Source organism: Xenopus laevis, chromosome 7S (genome assembly GCF_017654675.1).
Source record: "Xenopus laevis strain J_2021 chromosome 7S, Xenopus_laevis_v10.1, whole genome shotgun sequence".
In the NCBI taxonomy this organism is placed as follows: domain Eukaryota; kingdom Metazoa; phylum Chordata; class Amphibia; order Anura; family Pipidae; genus Xenopus; species Xenopus laevis.
The window spans coordinates 31720155-31745078 of NC_054384.1; positions in this window are offsets into that span (position 1 = coordinate 31720155).

Consider the following 24924-nt stretch of genomic DNA (forward strand, 5'->3'; position numbering starts at 1 on the left):
GCAGTTTTGGAAATATTTTAGCATTTTGGCTGTGATAATAAATTGGAACTCAAACCTGAAAAATCTATAAACATTTGTCCTAAAAGTAGTAAGTCTACATGGTTGTGGAGGCACAACATAAAATATACTTGTGTAATTGATCTGAGCCTAGTCCTGTTGACAAAAACAAGACCTATTGTTATTTAGTGGTTATAACTTTGTGGTTACTGATTTACATCATCGTTGTTTTCTTGCCCTCCCACACATTATTGGGCACTACCATTCTATTGTTCTATTAAATTGTATATAAGGGGTGGGGGTGAATAGTCCAGTCTATTCGTTTATTTATATTGCTTTATATTATTGGTACTTGTGGTTTCTCTGTTGTTCCAGGAATGATTTGCCTTTAGTATATGATTTTTAAAGTAGAAAAACCACCAACATTTTACGTAAGTAGACTGAAAGCAATATACTGTCAGTCTCTACTATATTTGAAACCTATTTCTTTTATTGTCTCCTAACTATGCCATTCTGTCAACCCAACAAAACGAAATTGTTTTTCTAATGAAACCTTGCCCTACCCCCATTGTATTTCTAGATAGCAGGTTCATTAACCATGCTGATTTACCATGCTACCTTAGGGTAATATCTTAAACTTTTACTTTTCTTTCACAAGTCACATCAATATCACTCAACTGTCAGTTCATCCTCCGCTTTGCCTTTCTCTTGCAGGCAACTACTAAAACACTTGTTCATCTCATTATCCTATCCCATGTAGACTATTGCAACCTTCAACTAAGAGGCCACCTTTGCTCTTTTTAGTCACCTAAGAGTGAACCATCTTCACTGCTGCAAAAATATATAAAATAGCACACAAAATTCTGCTTTCAAAGCCCTTGATAATAATGTGTTGCATCTAGATAAATATCACTGATTAAGTCTCCATACATTCAAATACATCTCCTTCATCCTCACAGAACAACTGCTGTTAAATTTTTCTTGCTTGCTGTTCCTTGGTCTTGAATTCCATTCCCTTTATTTCTCTTAAAGGATTCTCCTCTCCTTTTAAACTTTAAAACTAGTTGCATGTCTTACATTTTGGAGCTCTAAGGGCTCTTACTCACGAGCGGTTGTAGCTGAGCTCCCCTGTGTTCCGTTTTTCTGCGTTCAGCTGCAGGGGAGCGCAGGAATAGACGCATTACATTTTTTTCCAATGGGGCTGTACTCACACAGGCGCGTGTAGGCGCCAAACGCAGGAAAAATGCAGCATGTTGCGTCTCAACCGGAGTACAGCCCCATTGGAAAAAATGTAATGCGTCTATTCCTGCGCTCCCCTGCGGCTGAACGCAGAAAAACTGAATGCAGGGGAGCGCAGCTACAACCGCTCGTGAGTAAGAGCCCTAAAACAATATGAAACCTAATATTGGCACTTATGAAAGTGAGTGTTTGCAGTGGATGGGTTGCAGTAATGCTACTGTAGTATCAGTTGAGTATAGTTTTGAAAATTATTTGATATTAGTTTTAACAATTCTTAAATAGGTATAGTTAAGTAGTTAAAATAAGCTAATAATAAGTAAATAAGTAAATAATTTTATTGACAAAAACTAAAGAGTAGACTCATCACAGAGGTTGGTGGGACCAGGTGCACAAACACAAGACCTTCATCTTAAAGAGTAATCATTGGAACCAATGAAATTCCAATTATATTTTAATTTCCGAAGTCTGTTATCATTCCATTATTTTAGGGTTCCATACACTGACACAACAGAAATCCTGGTAGAAGCTTGTGTGTGTGTACATGTGTTGCCAGCTCAATATTGTTATTTGCTTTGTGTATCTAAAATAAAAAATAATTCTAAAGTATCGAACATTTGGCAAAAGTAACATTCATATGTGTATTCGCCAGAATATTTATGTGTGTTTCTGATATTTTGTAGTCGGCATTTAATTGCTTGCGGTTGTTAAAATGGAAAGTGATTTTTTGTGATGTAAAAGCAGAAAGCATACTAGCATTCTCTTGCATTTATTTTCTAGCTATAATCAAGTATAATAATAAAGTCTGTATACATTTACTAAACCCTAGATAAATCTGATGTCTTTTTTTTTTTCTTCTAAGACTAATCTTTACTAAAAGGCTATTTTGGAATGGAACAGTGAGTTAATGTTCAGGCCCAATGTTCTCTTAAAGTAGAGTAGACTTTTGATGAGATGCATTTGTGGAGCTGAATATTGTAAAAACAATTGAAATGGAGATTTTTCTATCCTTTGCGAGTGTCAGTTTTGTTTTGCATAGGAATGGTTAAGTATGTATGAAGAGTTATTTTCAAAGTACTATAATTAAGTCTCTCTACTTTAATTAACCTTTTTATCACTTCTAATCTATTACTTAAATGGAAAATTTGCCTTTAAAGTAGGAGAGTATATGTAGTTCTGTTGGGGTTATTATCTTAATTTAATCAATAATTTCCATAGTGGGTGGTGCACACATACTCTGGAAAGCAAAGGGACGTTAACACATTTTTACATAAGCCCAACTGAATGAGCTCATGTCAAAAATGGGACTATATTTTTTTTGAAATCAGTAAAGTCTTCAGGCTGCAGGATCCTTTAATTATTTTACATTCTTCACAAACAAAAGACATTTAATTGACAATCATAAGCATTTATGTACATTAAAATTCTTTTTATGTTTTACTTTGCTACAGTGTTGAAAGCATAGGCATGCTTTGAGCTTTGGGTTTCCATATCAACAAACTTATTTCGTCACTTTTAAATGCTCGAATGTTAAAGAAATAGGGGCTATTTAATTGCCAGATTTTAGGTATCTCATTATTAGACCAGCTGCCATTAGTAATAGTCATCCCTGTCTGTGAACAAACAAAAAATGTGGAATGGGGTTTAGTGTGTTATGGCAATTTAAATCAGATGTTATTCATAAACAGTAAATAAGCTGTCACTGCCTGTCAGAAATATTTTTGACCCTTCACTTTCCCCAATGTTACATAAGGAATCTTTCTGAAAAGGGATCAGACATAAAGCTGCTATCTGGGCAGCATGAAGGATAGTGAGCTAAAGGGCAATTCTTGGTTTATATTCGACTGAGTTGACTCTGGGAAAGTAAATTATCCAATCAATAGAATGTGACCAGATCCCATTTACTAAAGAGATTAAATTTTGTGTTCATGCAATCAATTCAATACCAGCCCTAATCTGTATACTAAGAAGCCAACCCTGAAAAACACTTAGTAGGCAGCAAATCAATGGGTAACCTTTACAAATACTTAAAAGGTGCACATTAGTTCTCATAGTAACTAACTCAATATTATTTTCCTTATTCAGCTTGGTCAACAAAAATACATACTTGGGGGCAGATTTATCAAGGGTCGAATTTCGAAGTGAAAAAAAATTCGAAATTCGACCATTGAATAGGGTAGTCCAACATTCGAAGTAGAAGTCGAAGGATTTTTAAGATCGTACGATCGTACTTCGAAACGTTCCATCGTACGATTTAACAACAAAAGTCCATCGACTTCTCAAAACGTAGCCAAATACTGGCTATAGGTTCTAGGAGGTCCCCATAGGCTAACATAGCAATTCGGCAGGTTTAAGGTGGTGAAGTGTTGAAGTCGAAGTTTTTTTAAAGAGACAGTACTTCAAATTTGTGAAGTATTATCAATTCGAATCAAAGTTGGCCTATTCGATGGTCGAAGTACCCAAAAATTACTTTGAAATAGAAGTTTTTTAATTTTAAAATTCACTTCGACCTTTGATAAATCTGCGCCGTACTGTTGCATGGCTTGAGAATTTAGCCACAAACCCACATCTCAGGCATGTACTACACTTTGGCTCATGTGCAATCTAAGTCACACCAACAACTCCTCTGGCTTCTGCTACATTTCAGGATACAATGTAAACTCATGACATTCATAACAGTTCACAGTTCTGCCCCACGTAATATCTCTTAACATCTTTCACTTAATTTATCTCCAAGTACTATCTTTTCAATACCTTGCTGATTTATCCTTCCCAAACATATATACAAGACTGAAACCTTTCTCTGGAATTCCCGCAAATATCCTCACTATCTCCCAATCTCTCTGCTTTTAATGTATCTATTAGAAATACATTTTATTAGAGAAGTATACCATTGCCTAGCTTTCCTTCCCTGTATGCTATATGTAACTGCCACCTATTAATGCTATGCTCAGTGCCACAGCATTCACTTTGCTGATCTTGCCTATCGCCACATCTTGCCTGTCTCCATTTTATATAAGGGAGGCTTTTTGGATTATAAAACTGGAAACTAGGGTACCTGTGAGATTACATTTGAGACTTGATATCGGTTATTGGTATTGATAAAATAGATGCATGTGATATCTTGACATGATAAATTTCTATTCTAAAGGGGTAATCAGAATTTAAAAATGTAAGAAACTGTAGATATTATACAAAGAAAAAAAATGAATGAAAGAATTCAATACTGGTGGAAGGAGAAGTTATACTTTTTTAACCCCCCCCCTTTCTCATGTGATGCATTTAAACCACTATGCATAAACAATTCAAGACTAATTGGGGTCTGTTCTATCTTTTGGAACACATCATTTTGTGTGTGTATTCATTTTAACATTAATTGGGATTTTAATTACATTTAATAAATCATACATGTTTTAAATGTAAAAAGGCAATTCTATGTAAAGCCCAGTAGGGGCCGCTGTTATAGTGTGCATAAAAGTCACCTGTAACTAATTTTCTGCAAGCCTATGATTAAGAGAGTTGTTCCCGAAACGCGTTTTTCCTATCTCCAATAAATTTTTAACCAGAGTGCCGTCCAATTGCTCTTTTTTGATGTCTCCTTTTTATATGTGTGTTCTCTTAAGCAGGGCGTTCTTTGCCTTTTGTATCGATCAATTTTTGTATGGAATATAAGTTCGATGTAAAGACCTGTTGGTCTGTATTACATAGTACAGTACTTAGAGTGATGTTAGTGTTGCATCCTGGAATGCAGAGGTTATGGCTAGTACAGCATATAAAGCTAGCAATAAATAGACAGAACAGAAGTGATTTTTTGTCACAGATGAAAGACATTCAATTATATGAGAGAAATAATACAAAAAGACTAAATCTATGACATAATTTTGAAAACTGATTTTCTCGCCTACCATGTTTCACTCAGTGTATCCTAAATGATAAGATTGGTGTTGAAAGTGTTAGGAAACATGATTACTTCATGTGCAGCAAGGTGAGACAGGAAAGACCTCACAGGGTATATTTATAGCACTATGAGTGACTTCAGCTTCTTGCTTTGGCCATTATGTGGACATTGAGTCCATGGAGCGAGCCTCAACTTTTGCTCCGTCAGACTTCCAAGCCCAGATATTCTCACTTGCCTCTTGGATATCTGTCCTCCTGCTTCAGTCTGCTTTCTACATAAACCTGTGGTTCTTGACACATACAATTAAACCCCACAAAATAGTTCCAGTTCAATATGTTGAAACTAACCTACAGGAATCCCTTTCCATGAGGGTTGTACATGTTGCAAATCCTATACCATCTTCATTAGAGGCATGCATATACTTCATGTATCTGTCTTCCTGCTTTAGTCCATTCCTGAAAAAACCTGTGCTTCATGACACACTTAAAACCCACAAAATAGTTCCAGCACACCAACGACTAACTAGCAGACTAACATGCTGAAACAAACATACAGGAATCCATATAGTGAGGGTTGTATGTGTTGCAAATCCTTTTACCATCTTTATTATAGACATTTATATACTATGTTTCAAGCCAGTAGGCTCTTCTTCATGTACTTGAATATGAAATTTGTAGCGCATATATTTCTCTAATACAGATGTTGGGATGGCTATTTACTAAAACTTGACTTTTTTTCACAAAACAAATTCAACCAAACACCCAAATCCCCTTAATTTACCAATAATTATTCTCAAAAAAGTTACGACAAAATCGTGCGACAATTCAAATTGTGCGGCTTGTTCAATTTGAAGCTCAAATCATGAGAATTTTTCAAGTTGACGACTGCAAAACCTGAATTTATCGGATTATCAAATGAAAACCAGCACAAACAGCCTAAACTATTGAAAATGCTGAAGGTAAAAAACATGTTCCAGTTGTTAAAGGGACCATCTGCCATTGACGTAGCAGTTTCAGAGCATAATAAATCTTGCAAAATTCTACTTTTTTTCCCTTTACAAGCTCAATCAGAAAAAGTTGAGGTTTAATAAATAGACCCCATAGTGTCCCAGTGGAGAGTGATTCCTGTATGGCTGTGACATTACCCATAATTCCAGCTGAGATGCACTCACCTGGAAAATCCATTGAAGTATGTAAATGGAAAACTGTGCTTTTGTTTGGATCTCCAAACAGAAACACAGCTTCCTGCCCACATACCTCACTTTAGTTTGGGCAATTTCCACTTTCCAGAAGGCTACCTACACAAGGCAGATGCCGATGGGAGTATTTAAATACAGTAGAAGAATGTAAAATTTTTATAAAAATAAAGCTGATTTTGAAATACAGAATTTTTAGCAAAGGTCGACTTGTGAGCGCTGATCTGCTTTCAAAAGAGTTCACAAAAAGAGCAAGGGGAAGGAACAAAGAAGCTGCAAAGGTGATCAGACATCTCTCTCTAAAATGTTAAGGCCAACAAGACAGAACTAAAGCCGAGCGATATAGGCCACAGACTCAGACAACTATCTTGCATTTATGCAGGGTGTCAGTATATAGGAAGATTGCATTTATCATGTGTTACACTATCTTGCTATATTAAGTTCATTGCCTTGCTCTGCTGGCCGCACATCCAAAGTCATTTCCAATAATTGATGTCCCACTGAGCTTTACATAGATCGGTAAAGGGACATTCATTTATTAGCTGAGTACCACATGCAGGATCATTTTGAATTCTCGTGCATTGAAGTCCTATTGACAAAGAAAATGACATGAATGTACACTTGTTATATTTAGTACCACACAGTAACCAAGGTTTTACATTTCATCTGAACTGATTTGTTCCATGACATAGTACAAGGGTAACACATTGCAAAGGGGCAAAAAAAAGTAAAATGTATTGTGACTGACAATATCCCTGGAGGAGGCTAGCAACCGGAGAATATTATGGAAGCTCTATATTCCCTTTGCAGGGTGAATTAAGCTTTCATTAAAGGAGAAGAAAAGGTTAAAACTAAGTAAGCCTTATCAGAAAGGTCCATCTAAATATACCAGTAAACCCCCAAAGTGGTGCTGCTCTGAGTCCCCTGTCAAAAGAAATACAGCATTTCTTTCCTTCTATTGTGTACACATGGGCTTCTGTATCAGACTTCCTGCCTTCAGCTTAAACCTCATTGCCCTGGGCAAGAGCATGCTCAGTTTGCTCCTCTTCCCACTCCCCCTCCCTTCTCTACTGTAATCTGAGCCCAGAGCAGGGAGAGACTCAGGCAGGAAGTGATGTCACACCATGTTAATACTGCAGCTCCTATCCTAAACAAACAGAGAGTTTCTAGAGCTTTTTACTCAGGTATGGTAAAACATTCTACAGAATAAATATAGCATTCTATCTTGCACTATTGCAGCTAATCTATTGGCAATAAAATGCCTCCGTAGCTTTCCTTCTCCTTTAAACAGGTGGTTGCTGTACTATGTTACTTCAAACACCCCTTGATGCTCCAAGAGTCCAGAGTTTGGGAACTAAAGAGACTTTAGACTTTCCTTTAGTAAACATACACAGAGATTCTCCAGCCAAAATCATCCTTAACAGTGCAACATAATGTGAATATTGCATGGACAAAGAACAGAGATTTCGTATAAATAGGGTTGCACATGGCTGTCAATAGAAGATCCTCTTACAGTAAGTAGCATGCTGGTTCTGGAGAACTGGAGGAAGCATTTATCAAGCAGATCTATCTATGTTTGAAGTTGCTGGAATACATCATACAATAAATGTTGGCCTATGATATTTATGTCCCCCTTAAATGTGAATCTGTAGTGATGAGTGAATTTATTCGCCAGGCATGAATTTGCAGTGAAATTCCACATTACGTCACCTGTGAATTGTTTTCGCAAAACGGAGTATAAAATTCACCACGGAAAATTTTGACAAAACATAAAAGTCGCCATGAAAAAAAAACGCCCATTGTCGCGCACATTGACTTCAATGCATTTCACGAATTCGCTCATCCCTATGTACAGTACATGCTATTGTTCTACCATATTTTAATCAAATTTTGATTTCATATTCTAACAAGTATATCTCCCAGCAGGGAGACTGATCTCACAGTTTAAGAACCATTGTCTTCAAGAACCCTGGGATTCCTGGATCAAAGGCAAAAGCTTTTTGTCAGGATGCAGGGATCCCTTTAGCACATTAGCACAAATGCACCTCTGAATACTGGACTTATGAATAATGCTATATTTGTTGTGACAAATCCCAGAGAAACATGTAAAGCACTGATGCCTCCCAGAAGGTAGTCCAATATACAGCCCTGGGCATTCCCCCAAACAAACTCCTAAAAACAAATTTAATTGTGGATCATTATGGATCAGTTGAAATCAATATTACACTATCTTAATATTTATTCTTTACACTGATACATTTCCTTATGTTGATAGGTTTTTCATGTATAATTCTCCTAGTTATTTAAGCAAAAAAAGAAATGGCATCATAGATCTTTCCAGACTAACTGTGCCGCATGAATTATGGGGAGATTTATTGATCTGACAAGGACTCGGGACGCAGGGATCAAACCCAGCCTTGCTGAGGTAAGAGACTTACCCACTGAACCATTCCTTTATTTCAAAGGCTCAGACCTGAAATATGCCCATATTTGGTATAGAAGATATAAATAAGCCATAACTAGAATATACAGCCCTATCAATACATGTGTTAGTGAGCGAATAACTGCATTCAGAACATATTTGCTATTCACTTGTTAGCCAGAGTAAAACAATTAGTACAAGACATTAAAGGATAACTTATGCCTGCATGTACAGTAACTGTTGCACCTGGCAAAAAAACATTGCAGACAGGTGGCATAGATGTAATCTTGTCACTCACTGCTGTTTCTCCATGTGCCCTACAACCTGTGACCCTTTCCCTTGCCCTGGGCTGACTAGCTGCATTGACATTTAAGTTCACTTACATCCTAACAAATTGCTGAGCACTTCATTTTAGAGCTGCTACACTAGCATTATAACTGCTGGCTACAAACCTCTAGGTCCCATGCATTTTGGATAATATCTGTACTTACTCATGTATAAGAAAAGGCTAGAGTAGTAGAGGTGACCTTCCACCAGGACTCCTCTTGTGTTACATTTTTCATAGTAGTCTATGAAATGGCAGGTTATAGAACACAACAATGTGTTTGTCACTGTATGCTGCCATATAACCACTCTGCACCATAGCCCTTAAGCAGCCCTCAAATGTGTTATGAATTACAGAGATGTAGTGTATTGATAGTATTGTAAGTGATCAGTGGCTGGAGGTGACTGTGCAGTGTAGGAAGCTACTGTATAATGCATTATCAGCAGCAATGGATCAGTCAGAAGGAATAATCAATCGTTTGGTTTCACGAGCAGCTAAAAGCAAATGACAACAAAGATCATGTAAAGCAACACCATAAAATGCTAAATACTTATGGTTAAGGGATGTCACATTAAATCAGTGGTTTTGCAAGAAATTCCGTGCAAAAAAACAAAAACTGAGCAGAAAAACCTCAAAACAAGAAAAAGAATGAAAAGCACAGTTTCTGTCTGTAGGTGGCACCAGTTCTCCATATTTTCTTATTCACAAATCATGTGATTGACTGTATATCCCATTATGCATAATTGCAAATTGAATTCAATTAGGTGAATAAAATACATACAAGATCAATGACATAAAACAGTGAGCTGCTTTGTTCATCTGTGTCAGCAAAGATATTTATACGCACCTACAAATGTGTGCCCATCTGTGCTAATCATCTGATAACGTGGCAACAGCCATTTCTGTAGAAACCCCATATACTGAAATCTAACTGGATAAAGGTCATTCCATTTCTTTGAGATTTGTAGATAAGTGCTTTGGAAAACTGGTCCCCTATAATGCAAAATATATGTAGATATTAAAACTATATGACATTGTTGAACATGGATGCCAATTGACTAGAGTGAAGGGCTACTAATAGCTTTGCTTTGGCATAATCATGGCCATGATAGTACAGGTACAGGACCTATTATTCAGAATGCTTGGGACCTGGGGCTTTCTGGATAACAGAACTTTCCATATTTTGGATCTTTAGGCTGGTGGCACACGGGGAGATTAGTCACCCAATGACAAATCTTCTTTACTGCGGACGACTAATCTCCCCGAAATGCCTTCCCATCGCTAAGAGATTAGTTGCCGCAGTAGAGGAGATTTGTTAACTAATCTCCCCGAATCTGCGCTTGTGCCACCACACTAAGGGCATAGACACGCTGCAATTCGGGGAGATTAGTCGCCCGGCGACAAATCTCCTCTTCTTCGGGGCGACTAATCTCCCTGAACTGCCTCCCCTGCCTTCTCGCCATCTAGAATGTAAAAAAAGATTTTGCATTAGACACTTATCACCTGTTCCTACTTTGAACATTACTGCTGAGTGATCTAGCTGTCTGGCTGTTTACAACATGACATTCTTTCAATAGCAAACACAATAACAAATTACTTAAAAATCATCAACATTTTTAAATGAATATTCCTTTATTGTGCAAAAGAATTCCCCTTAATCCTGAAATCTAAAGTTCACTGGCAAAAACATTAATACGAGCCCGGCACAAATGTGCCTCCATGTTCTACTTATCTCTGTACTCAGGAGAAAGCAATTGGTTGACATCCTGGTCAGATGAATGTGTAGGGGTTGAAAAGATGCAGTTCAAAATCTGAAGGGAGAATGTAGTAAAAAATGTAAATTTCCCTAAATATCTATATTTGTTTTTCCCACAATAGTTTGGATACAATAACTATTGAGGTCCTTTAGCCTTTTCCTCACCAGGTGCCTTTGGCAGTGTCATGGCCATGTTGCCAAAAACATAATTTGGAAAATATGGCAGTAGAAGTCAGATACTTGACAGCTGGCACTCTATGGCAGGTAAATGGTTAGTGCCCATTACTACTGAAGAGGATTGGGATTTTGTTGGCATCTTTTTTCCTTGAATCAAATATAAAGAGATGAGTAACTGCAAGCTGCCCCAGAGCATCCCTTTCATTATTTTATGGATTGTAGTTGTAACTAAGTAACTAAACCACATGATTAGAAAATTAGAAATGTTGGAGATTAAACATCCAGGCAGCTGTGTGGCTTGTGCTTATATCGGTTTCCTTCACACTGCAAAATATCAGGGACTGGTGCCACAGTTTCAATTCTTTGTGGAGCCCAACAGAACAACAGTTGCCATGACACACAGGGTGAGCAAATAAAGAGCAACCCAACAATCACAAACAGAATTAACTACTGGCAAAACCAGTAAAGTTACAGTACATGTACAGTAAATTATGAAAGTTAAGGATCAGTTATACTAAGACACATTGAAATCCAAACTCATGTCTAATGGAAGCCTAGTATTAAGTGTAACAATTGTAAATGTCATTCTCTGTTTTTTTTTACATTTTGGTTTTCTTTTGCTAAAGGTACAGGCTATGAGTCCCAAAACTGCATTATCTATATGGTGGACTTAATATACTCCATTATTGTGCTGTTTTGATCTTTAACAGCTGCAGAAACTTTGGTTTTTAGAGTAGAGCACAAGCAATGGAATTTAAAAATATCTCCATAGAGGGCTTTTTGAATTAGTATTTAGATATATAGGGTTACAGTGCCAGTCACTTCAACTGCTAGCTCTCAGTCCAACCTGCATGTACTTTCTGGGGTTCTCTAGGCTGCCAATCCTCCCTTTTAGTACAGAGAATTAGCAAAAGTGTGCCAATACCCTGCATGCAGAGTAACCACTGTGCTGTAATATGGGCACTGTCTTAACTAGTGATCCCCAGCCAGTGGCTCGCAAGCAACTTTTAAATTTGGATGTTGCTCATATAGATAATGCAGACTTATTTTGGCGCCTTAGAGGAAACTTTTGGTTGCAGGTATAGGACCTGTTATCCAGAATGCACGGGACTTGGGGTTTTCCGAATAAGGGATCTTTTTGTAATTTGGATTTTCATACCTTAAGTCTACTAGAAAATCATGTAAATATGAAATATTTCAAATAGGTTTTGCTTCCAATAAGAATTAATTACATTTTAGTTTGGATCAAGTACAAGCTACTGTTTTATTATTACAGAGAAAAAGGAAATCATTTTTAAAGATTTGGATTATTTGATTATAATGGAGTCTATCGGAGACTGCCTTTCCGTAATTCAGAGCTTTCTGGATAACGTGTTTCCGGATTATGGATCCCATACCTGTACTGCCAATCATTGCCTCCTGTAGGCTACCAAATAGCCAATCACAGACCTTATTTGGCACCCCCAAGGGTTTTTTCATGCTTGTGTTGCTCCCCAACTCTTTTTATATTTGAATGTGGCTCACGGGTAAAAAAAGGTTGGAGACCCCTGGTCTAAACAAATACAGTACATATAGAAAGAGATGATAAAGTGGAACAGAGAATTAGTATTTTTCTTGCAGAATCAAGCATATTATGGGAATTATTGTTCCACTATGTTTCAGTTTAGTTGACACCTGACATTAGCTGACTTATAACTGATGTGGACGAGGGCAGCAGTGCAAGTTAACAAGTTGACATAGAAGAACTGTCAATAAGTGTGATTTACTTCCCCGTACAACTCAAATAGGCCCGAGCCTGATATCGGAGTTTTTACAGATAAAGTTCGTTTTGTTGCAGGTGCAGTTTTAAAACAGACCCCACGAGGGCAGCAAAACATCACCCAATACCTGTGCTCTTTTATGGACCCATAAGTAATCATTACCTGGTTTCATTGCCCTGAAGATCTTGCATTGCAAGTCTTTCTTTGATCAGACCCGAACATCTTCCATGGAATACTAAAGTAAACAATATACAGTTATATCTTTGCTTACTGCTATTCCGTTTTCATTCTGCCTTTCTTTCATAGATATATTTCTCTGTAGATATTGTCCCATAAAAATAATTCTGCTATGAGATCACACACACACATTTGAGCATGGCTTCACCAAGGTACCACCACAAATCCAGTATCAGATTTTTCACCAACAGCATGGCCACAGTGTCATATTCTCCATATACTCCACTAAATTGGTTGGTTCAAGAGCAGCCCAAGAAAGGTTATCTGGGCTTTTTGTGGCCTTAAAATTATAAGTGTGCTCGTAGGATAAGATTGTTATGTTTCTACAAATGTTTCCTTCCCTGGGATGTAGCTAAGGGGTTTTCCACTAAGGATATAAATATTTTCCAGATCGCAAGACCAGCTAATCTTGGAAAATCACTTGCAACTGACACCACTTAATACTTTGGCACAGAGACATGTTCAGGTACCCAACAAGCTGGTCATAAATGAAGGCAGATGCTGAATACACATATGATTATGGGGAAGAAATGATTGGTCTGTATCCAGTTTATTCATCTGGTATATAAGGCTTTAGGATAGCAAATAGGTACTGGTAAATCAAAGAGTGCTTGCAATTTTTTGCTAGAGCAGCATTTTTATTGATAGGTTATTAATGTCTCATGGAGCTTGCAGGCAGGTTTCTGATGCCTACTAGATTAACACTATGTCCAAGGTCAGAAGACATTTGCTCTGGAAATGGTCACTTTAACTTCAGAGCGTGTACAGATAACCATAGCCTTTATTATAAAAATGATGTCCTTCCTTTATTTAAAAAAGCCTACACAAATAAGGGAAGTCACGTTAAAATTAGAAGCGGCAATAGAATAAATATTGCACCAGGTCTAGTGTAGGTATGGGATTTCTTTTCCAGACACCTGATATCCGGAAAGCTCCAAATTATAGGAAGAATTTATTTTGAGTAATTCATTTAATTTTTTTTTTAAATGACAATACCTTGTGTTTGATGGTAGCTAAGCTACTAAGATCCATGTACTAAATATTTTGTACTAAGATCCATGTTGGTGGCAATGTTTTATGTGGATTTACGTCATGGTGGTCCGAAGACCATAGCAACCTATAATACAGAATAGAAGGGCATGTGCAGGCACTGTTTAGCAATGTGTAGCAAATGTTTCTTTGGTCCTGCAATTTATAGAAACAAATCTGAAGCTAATACATCATATTCTAATAGCTAAAAATGAGACTGGTTGCCACTGTGCTGTTTTTATTACCCTCACAAAATAGATTAAGCCCTCCCTATCCCTGTATTTGTCTTATTTAAAGACATTTATTCTGCCCAATTTAAATTTAATTTTAAAGACATCTGCTTTTTTGGCGTAGGATGAAGAATAAATACGGCATTTTTCCAGGTTTTATTATAAACCAGATTTTCTTCAGCTTATTTCTTATTATCAATGGGTAATCCTCCAAACCCACAAATTGTTAGTCATTCAGTATAACAAATGTATCCATATATATATATATTTGTTTAGTCCAGTTTTGACATATACCTTATTATATGTCAGATAGCCTCCAACAAAATCATTTGTGGAAATTATGGCTCTCACTGTGATACTATATGCAACAATTACTTGCATTCAATACAAACTGAACTATTACAGCTTATTTGACGTTGTTCAAAACTGATTTTCCATCCAACAAAATCTGACAGTTAACAGCTGTGAAAAACAAGGCCAGTACGCAATGTTGTATGGAGAATGAGCAGAAATCGTATTCAGTTCAAGCTGCACTTTTTACAGACAACTGTTCAGATTCATTTTTATATCCAACAAAATCTGATAGACTAGAACACAATGTATTTTATTTTTTCTTTGCATTGTTCTATAAAATCATATTCAAAGCTTCTCTGTACCTTAAGTGCCACTATATGTTGTTTTATGGTATATCTTGGTACAGGTTTTGAGCAAAGTCAAATGGTAGTTACTGCTACATATATGTATATTGCAGTAAAGGACACTTTTGTCTGCCCACAACCCCTATAACATGACACTAGTTTGCCCAAATGGAAATTAAAATAGTTGAAAGACTGGCCTTTGGCTTGTATACCGTATGATTAGTTCCCATGTACTTCAGATAATACAGAAGAAGCCAGGTAAAATCATGTAAGACAAGATGGAACAGTGACTGAATGTGAATGTGTCTGTCAAGAACCTACAAAAACAGAAACTGCAGACAAAACAGAAATTTGAAAAACAATATACTTGTCTCCTGTCAGAGGGATCTGCAGTCAGTAGAACTATGCCCAAAACCTTAAGCATGGACTGGAATTATCATCCACGGGTCCAGGTATAAGTCAAATTGTAACCCATGATCCCTCAATAGACTTATTGACCTATAGATTTCTATCCATAAACTAGATGCTAACTAATAATATAATCTGAACATTTTGTAGAATATTCATCTGCAGACCTACGCAAAATTGGAAATTCTTAATCACAGTCTCTTGTTGCAGAGAAATTGATACCCATAATACTTGCATGCAATGAAGAGGTTACCTGCATAGGTGCAGTGGGTACCAGCAACCAATCAGTAGTAAGTTTTCGTCTGCAAACGTTTACCTGTGAGCCACATTTAAATGTCAAAAAAGTTGGGGAGCAACACAAGCATTTAAAAAAGTCCCTGTGGTTGGCTATTTTGTAGACCCTATAGAGATTGTCAGCCTACAGGAGGTTCTGCTTAGCAGTACACATGTTTTTTATTCAACCTAAAACTTGTCTCCAAACCAAGAATTTAAAAATAAGCACTGGCTTTGAACCCACTGAAAGCAACATCCAAAGGGTTGGTGAGCAAAGTGTTGCTCACAAGCAACTGGTTGGTGATCACTGGTCAACTGACAGGTAGACATTAAAAGCAACAATCTGATTAGCTCCGTAAAGCACATTAAGCACCCATTTTGATGAAGCAGGTTCTACTTACCTTGCCATATGTAATAAAAGTAAATGTTCCCCCAGGTTTTATGCTAATTGTTTGCTATAGGTGACAAGCAATTGTTGTACCTTATATTGCATTATCCCATTTGTGTATTGTTGGCTTTTTCTTTGTTTCTTTGCTGTATAAAAGGTTGTAACTTTATTCATTGATAAGCCAATATTTGCCAGTTTTTTTTGTTTGAAGTTTAAAAGGGATCATTTACAAAATCACCTACCACAAGAGTTAAAGTAATAAGGGATCCCTTAGTTCGTATTAACAGAGAACTCGCAGCAGGGAATATGAGCACATGCTGCTCCTTGTACCTTGCATTTGTATAAACAGAAAGGTGCATGGAACAGAAATGCAGAAATTATGAAGCCCTATATTTAAAGGGAATGTAAAGGCAAAAAAATAAAATCCCATTTTTGCTTTCTTTATTGAAAAAGAAATCTATCTCCAATATACTTTTATTTAAAAATGTGTACGTTTTTATAAGAAACCTGACTGTATGCAGTGAAATTCCCCCTTCGTTTTACTTGCTCTGACTGCTGCAGATAGGAAACTTCAGATGGTCCCTAACTGTTTAGCAGGGAAACAATCTTGCTTTCAAATGGCGGGATGGAGGCTTTACTTAATACCACCTTACTTCCCAGAACTCAAGCAGCTTTGTTTGTTTCCCGATAAAGCAGTAGAGATATGTATCAGCAGACCCAGTGCAGTCTGCATATTCTGATTATATATCAGTCTTGCTGTAGTGCCTTCTATGACAGATATTATTTGACTTGTGCTGTTTTGATAATTTATGATAATCCCTAAGATTAACCTCCCAACTGAAACCCAGACCACACTGAGCACGTGCAAGCTCTTGGTCTTGTAAAGATGTTTAACAAAGTTACAAGATGACAGCCCCCTGCGGCCAACTTTGATAGCATAAATCATTTGTTTAATTAGGCTTCTGGTGCAGTAATTTCATGTTTATGTTTAGTATACAAAATACTAGGGATGTACCGAACCGAATGCTAATTTGCATATGCATATTAGGAGCAGGGAGGGAAATAGGCTGACTTTTTGTCACAAAACAAGGAAGTAAGAACATTTCCCCTTGTAAATTAGGATACAGATTCTGTTCGATATTCCAGGAGAAGCATTCAGGGATTCTGCCAAATCCAAAATAGTGTATCCGGTGCAACCCTTCAAAATACAGCATTTCTAGCATTATTCTGTTTTAGACTTTAATTCCCCTTTAATGGTAAGTACAGGGCTACTTAGGCTTTTATTTAGATCAGAGCCAGCTCCCTAGCCCCACAACCCCGTTCCCATGCAGACGTACTCGGCGGGATTGATCGGTAGCGCTGGTAACCACTTGGAGTGGACTGACAAGGGTCCCGACTAGAGGCAGGCAGATAGAGGAGGTAAGTACCCAGCACTCTTATAGCATTGCGTCCTAGGCACGTGCCTCTTCTACCTACACTTATTCAACAGTATACAGACTTTGTGGATATTTGTACAATACATATCAGCAGTAAAGGGTGCATGGTAGATCTCTACTCATTTTGAGAAATACAAACTAAAGACTAATAAAGCCATGTTTAAGTCACACAATTTGAAGCTTTAGAGTTATAGCTATATAAGAAAAATAGTCATTTGTTGTTGATAAGTCTCATACAACATTGTGAACGAAGCCTTGAATACTCTTTTTATTTGTGTGCATGATTGGCTGTTGCCTTCAGAAGTTGCACATCTTTGCTTTATTCATTTCTGATCAGTAATTGATGTCCAATAAATAGATTTCTAATATCCCAGGCAAGACAGCTGGGGATTTGAGCGAGAAAGAATACAATTTATATCACCAGACGGAACAATCTTTTAATGCTTTGAAGCTTGAGACTTTATTCTTTTCCTTTATTTATTCAGCGGACAGTCGTACATTTATCCTAATCATGTCTTTTACCCTTCAGTTTTAGAAACAGGTCCATACATTTTGCCACTTTAGTCTCTCTCTAAATTAATCTCCATATCCTTGAAAATTGTCAAATATATACATGCCTTTCTTTTCAAAACTAAAACCAAGAAAAAAATAGGCCTACTAAAAATACCAACCATTATCTAATTGTGTATGCTGCAGAATATAATGTTTATATTATATATATCTTTTTTTTTAACATCTAGTAAGCAGAACCTACTGCATTATTTTCCTCTCCTCCCAAGATATCCTTGCTAATTAAACAGCAGACAATTATGACTTCTGGATGAGCTCTTGGTGGACAAAACCTCCATTAAGTCAAGTAATGTGGCTTCTACTGCTCATGTAAAAATACAAACAAGTATATAATTAATAGCAATATGCTATGCCCTTGTAGTTAAGTGTGTATGCAAGATCCCTTATACACTAAAATGGTCATACTGAATATTATGTGCACACTCTGTGTTTGAATTACGCCACAATTTTGGTGGCGGAGAAAATATTCACAGAACAGTTTCGCAAATTGCGAATTTAAGTTACTTTTGATGCTATTTTTGAGCACAACAACCTCGCACAGTGGGAACACTCACGCAAACACCTGTCTCATTTGCGAAAGTTTATTCTCAATGCGAATTGGCAAAAAACGGAAAGACGGGCACAGCAGTGCAATACAAGTATTTGCGAATAAATATGGGCTGCACAAACTTTATAAATGACCCCATAGATGCATTTGGCAAATTTTCACTGTTTCGCGGATTTTCGGCAAATCGAAACGGTCCGATTTGCCCATCACTACTAGTAATATCTGGTCAGGTGATTAGGAATGTCCAGTAACATCATGATCCTTGGAGGAGTCCTGATGCACAAAATGCAACCACTCCCCCCCAGACACACTTTTCTTATTGGCCGTATCAGCCCATAAAAATCCCCTTAAAGGGGTTGTTCACCTTCAAACACTTTTTGTAGTTAAGTTTGTTTCAGTAATAAAGACTTTATCCAGCTACTTTATATATTTTTTTGTTACCGTTTTTCTAATATTGAAGTGTAAAGTTTAAATTTTCACTTTTTAAATAAGCTCTAATATAGATATTATATACTGTAGCATCAATAAATTTGTGCAGTTATTTACAGAGATTGTACATTATTAACTGCCCCTTAGAAGCTTACAATCTAAAGTCCCTTTCACGCACTATGGTCAGTTTTATCAGGAGATCATTAACCTGTATAGGTATGTTTTTTGGAGTGTGGGAAGAAACTGCAGTACCCAGAGGAAACCCACATAAACACAGCGACAACAATCTGGAGCCGCAATAAGTGTTCCCAATGGTGGCAGAGCAGGAGGGAATTTCTTGGAGCATGTGCGGCCGCATGATTCTTTAAATGGGGGGCCTGGGTGCACCTGGGCCTGCGGAACACTAGTTACACCACTGTGTAAGATGTGCTACACACTGAGCTGCTGTGCTTTGGAAGAAAATAAAATATAAGGGATTGCAGGGATGAGACAACAAATGACGGACATTAACAAATGGCTGAAACTGCCAGTACAAATTTATTCTACAACTTAATGGAATAGTAACACCAAAAACTAAAAGTGTATCAAAGTAATTTAAGTATAATGTACAGTTGCTCTGCACTGGTAAAGGCTGTGCCTTTGCTTCAGAAGGACTACTATAGTTTATATAAACAAGCTGCAGTGTAGCTATGGGGGCAGCCAGAAAAAGGAGAAAAGACACAGGCTACACAGCAGATATAAACACCATTGTACATAGCAGATAAAACACCATTGTATTCTACAGAGCATATCTGTCATCTGCTATGTAACCTGTCCCTTTTCTCCTTTTTCCAGCTGGAATGGCTGCCCCCATGGCTATAGAGCAGCTTGTTAATATACATAAACTATAGTAGATTTACTAAAGCAAAAAGATCAGTTTTATCAGTGCAGCACAACAGTACATTATGTATTAATTATTTTAAAGCACTTTCAATGTTACTGTTCTTTTAATCCCTTAATGTTATTATAGGGAAGGTGTATGGGAAAAATAAAGATGTGATCAACAAAAATAATTAAAAATGTGGTATTGAATAGTTATGTGCATTTCTCTTACAATACAGCATGTTACTATCTAAGCATTGACAACATCGACAGCTTCCCAACAAATCCTATCACATATATCATCTATAAAATAAATGAACAGATTCAGTACCAAGAGGAGAACACTCTAGGGGGTTATTTACTAAGCTCCGAATACTCGAAATTCCCTGAAATCAGAATTTTTTTAAACTTTTTTATAAAATCGGACTTTTAAAATAATCATGAATTTTTCGGAATTTATTAAACCCCGAGGGCTAAAAAGCCCGAATATAAAAACACGGTATCTCAAACCTGTCGAGGTTGCATAAAAGTCAATGGGAACAGTCCCATTGATTTTTGGTTGTGTCAGGGGTTTCGGGCAATTTCACAATGTTTTCGTAGCTTTCGGGTGAAAATTCACTAAAATATTGTGAAAATCTGAGCTTTTCCCGCAAAGGTAATTTTCGGGAAAATGTAATAATAAATTAGCGTTAAAAACCCGAGCAGAATTTGTAGCAGCCGATATTGAGATAAATTCGGACCTTGATAAATAACCCCCTTAAGTGTCAGCTGATGCACACGTAATAAATTGACAAAAACATGAGATGCCTGTGTTTTCCCCCTGCAAATACCACAATGATATGCTATCATTACCAGCCAATGTGTTCATATGGTTTAGTATGGCAATTATGATTTGTAGAACTTGTAGAAGCTGATATATAGGTTTGCAAGACACCACAACACCATAATAAAAAAAAAAAATAAAAAGCACACTTTGTCCTCACTGTAAACAACAAACTGCCCCCAGGCTTCTTTATTTAGGGGACACTGGACAGGTTATACCAATTGCTAAATGGCAAATTAATTTAATAGAAGAAAACTTCTGGAAATGTAAAGGAACAATGCCGCAGAGGGAAATCTAGAAAATATCATCGCGAGTCTAAAGCTATGATTTTATCACCCAAGAAAAAAATCTGAAATAAAAGCTCCAGGCTAAACAACCAGTCGCATTTATTTGTTCTCTTATTATATCTTCTGACTTTTGTCATTTCCAAGATCCTCTTGCTGAGTTAGGCATAGGTAACACATATACAGTCACCACATTAACCATTTGTATTTTCTTGTTTAAAAGTGCACAATTACATTTTTTTTGCTTGTACCTAAAAATACAACGGGAAGTAATGCAAAAGACTGGCTTTGTTTGTTGATAATTTCATGAAAAGGGTTATTTCAGGTAAATCAAACTGTGCTCTATAAAAATGGTCCAATTAATTGAAGGTGGGGTTGAGCAATGAATGACTTCATGAGTGGCATCATGTCAGCAGCGATTTACACTGTTCATCATCATTTGTCCCTGCCCAGACTGACAATCTGGGTTCTGGCAAATGCCAGAGGGGCTGCTGTAAGTTGCCATTTAGTCACTATTTATTGGACTGGTGGGGGTTGTTTGACCTCTGTGTACCTGCAATGCTATGGCCTATTTTGATTCCCATTCCAGACCTGCTACCCACCCCATTTGAGCTTACATTCTAGTTCCTTATCCCAGTCACACAACAAAAGACAATTGCATAAGAAACAATTAAAAGGGGCAGATTTATCAAGGGTCGAATTTTGAAGTGAAAAAAACTTCGAAATTCGACCATCGAATAGGATAGTCCGACATTTGAAGTCGAAGTTGAAGAATTTTTAAGATCGCACGATCGTACTACGATCGCACTACGATCGTACTTCGAATTGAATGATTCGACTGATTTAATCGTACGATTTTACCAAAAAATCCTTTGACTTCTCAAAACTTAGCCAAATACTGGCTATAGGTTCTAGGAGGTCCCCATAGGCTAACATAGCAATTCGGCAGGTTTAAGGTGGCAAAGTATCGAAGTCGAAGTTGGCATATTTGATGGTCGAAGTACCCAAAAATTACTTCGAAGTTTTTGAATTCGAAAATTCACGTTGAATTCAGTTCAACCCTTAATAAATGTGCCCCTGAATCTGTCTGTATATTTTTGGAGTGTGGGAGGATCCAGGAGGACTCCTGCTTTGCTGGACAACAAAACTTAGCAAACCAGGAGTGATTTTCACCCTCCTGCAGCCCTGCGGTGGCTTACGTGCAAGCACCCCCCACCTGCTCACCTTAATGGGGGGATTCAGGGGGCCCACAAAGCTCCTCCAATTAGAGGAGCGGGCCTGGGTCGGCAGGGCCCATGAGGGCCGGGCTCACCGGGTTTTTTCCTGGTGTCACGCCTGCCCAGTCCGACTCTGGGGAGTGAGATGCCATGTAATGATTATATGGGAAGTTAAATAGGAGAAATGGCAAAGGCAGACAAAGTGCTACCTATACCATGGTTGTAGATGTGTTCTTCAATTCACATTTTTAAAGGATTGTGTCACTGACAGAACAAATTAATATAGGACTCCGAAAATGGAAAATTGTTTCTTAATTCCCAAAACATAATTCCTCTGTGTGGTGCGATAGAAAAATTTATATATCTAATATTATTATTTACTATGACATTATTTTTTTTGTTTGCAGTTTATTGAAACCTGATACCAGTAAAACGCCTATTCATCTGTACATAATGCCCCAATGATAGTAGTGTCCTGTAGCTTTTCCGTAGACACAGCTTTGATAGCATTTGTTATGTGCAAATTGTCCATATGATAGTATTCTGACAGCAAATTTACATATAGTGCTGCCCATAGGAGGCCTGTATCCCAGTACCATTGAACATATGCCGTGCTCATACAAAGCTTAGCTTTTTAAAATTGTATTTATGGAACACCAGAGTCAATTCAACAGTTGCTGTTGTTGAGATTTGTCTTAATGGAACAGTAACACCAAAAAAGAAAAGTGTTTTAAAGTAATGAAAATATAACGTACTGTTGTGCTGCATTGCTAAAACTGGTGTGTTTGCTTCAGAGAGACTGCAATAGTTTATATAAACACACTGCTGTGTAGCCATGGGGGCAGTCATTCAAAGCTGAAAAAGGAGAAGAGGCACAGGATATTCAGCAGATAATAGATAAGCTCTGTAGCATACAATGGGATTCTTCAGAACTTATCTGTTATCTATTATGTATCCTGTGCTCTAATGGCTGCCCTCATGGCTACACAACAGCTTGTTTATATAAACTATAGTAGTTTTTCTGATACAAACACACCAGTCTTGCTAGTGGAGGACAACACTACATTATATTGTCATTCCTTTAAAACACTTTAATTGTTTCTTGTTACTGTTCCTTTAAAACCCGTTGATTGAAAAAAATGGAACAATCTGTGCTACTGTTAAGCTGGCCATAGACGCAAAGATATTTGTCGTATAGAAGTTTGAACAACTGAAAAAAGCACCTGTGACAAAATGAAGGGCAAAAAAAAAAAAAATGTTTCCTTTTATTTGTTATACACCTTATATGGAGGTATGCTTAAAACAATTGGAGTTCTAAACAAATATTGTGCAAAACTGAAAGAAAACTGCAACCTGCTCTTGAGATACTTATTTCGTCTATCTGTCTATCTATCTATCTATCTATCTATCTATCTACCCATCTACCCATGAGTAAAAAATAATAATTTTATTAAATAGATAATTTTCAAATCCATATTTTTAATGAAAATGGCATAAGTACTCGGTCTACACATCTGTGTCATTTAGTATTTATTAATGGAATAGAAATGGAAGATAGTAATAGTTGTAAAATTAATGTTACATAATTGCATGATGAACATGTTACATAGGCTGAAATAACTAAATACATAATGAAAGTCTAGATATTGTGGTTGTGCTAAGTATCATATAATAAGGATAATAATACTAAAGCTCTGCTGAAAATCTGTATTGTGACATCAACCTTTTTGGCTGCTGAAATTCTGCTGTGACATCCTCATAATTTTGTCACGGGTTTAGTGTATAGGTTATGCATTAGGTGTTAGGATATGCATTATAAATAAAACATTTATATTCACGATAAAAGGAGTGCAGGCCCATTTTTGTGTGTGTGTGTATATATATATATATATTGTACCATTTATTTTAAAATAGAAGGATATTATAAGTTACCTCGGAGTTCCATGACCTTATAAATATACTGGTCATGGAACTTCGAGGTTACTTCTGATATCCTTATTTTTTCCAACAAATGGTTCTTTATTTATTATAAAACAGAAGTATTAGTGAGTCATGTGACAAAAATGACATCACTAAGCTCTGTTTATGACTGATGACATCACTAAGAGCTGTTTATAAGGATATCATTTACAGGAAATTAATGGCTTTTGTGTGTATATATATATATATATATATATATATATATATATATATATATATATATATGGGCCTGCACTCCTTTTATCGTGAATATAAATGTTTTATTTATAATGCATATCCTAACACCTAATGCATAACCTATACACTAAACCCGTGACAAAATTATGAGGATGTCACAGCAGAATTTCAGCAGCCAAAAAGGTTGATGTCACAATACAGATATATATATACACACACAAACATGTATACATATTATACATATATATTACAGTGTTAGAAAAAATATATAAAACAGTTTCAAGCAATTGAAAAAGATAATAGGCATTTAAGAGTTTTAGCACAGGATAAAATAAATACAGAACAGAACATGTCAGTAAAATAGGAAATGGAAATCACTGTGGTAGTGTATTTTCCATCTGTGAAAAATACATTTTTGCAGTGCATTTATCCCTCTAGTATGCTTAATTTATAGATGAAGACTAATCGCTTCTCTGTAGTCGATTCATAAAATCAGTTGACTGATCAGCACTTGCGAATGGGTAAGCAGTCACAGTTGTGTGGAGAATGACTGGAGCTCTCGGCAGAGAGAAATGCTCTAGGGAAAGTTGGAAGAAAAAAAATCCACATCAGAGAACTGAGATTTTATAAG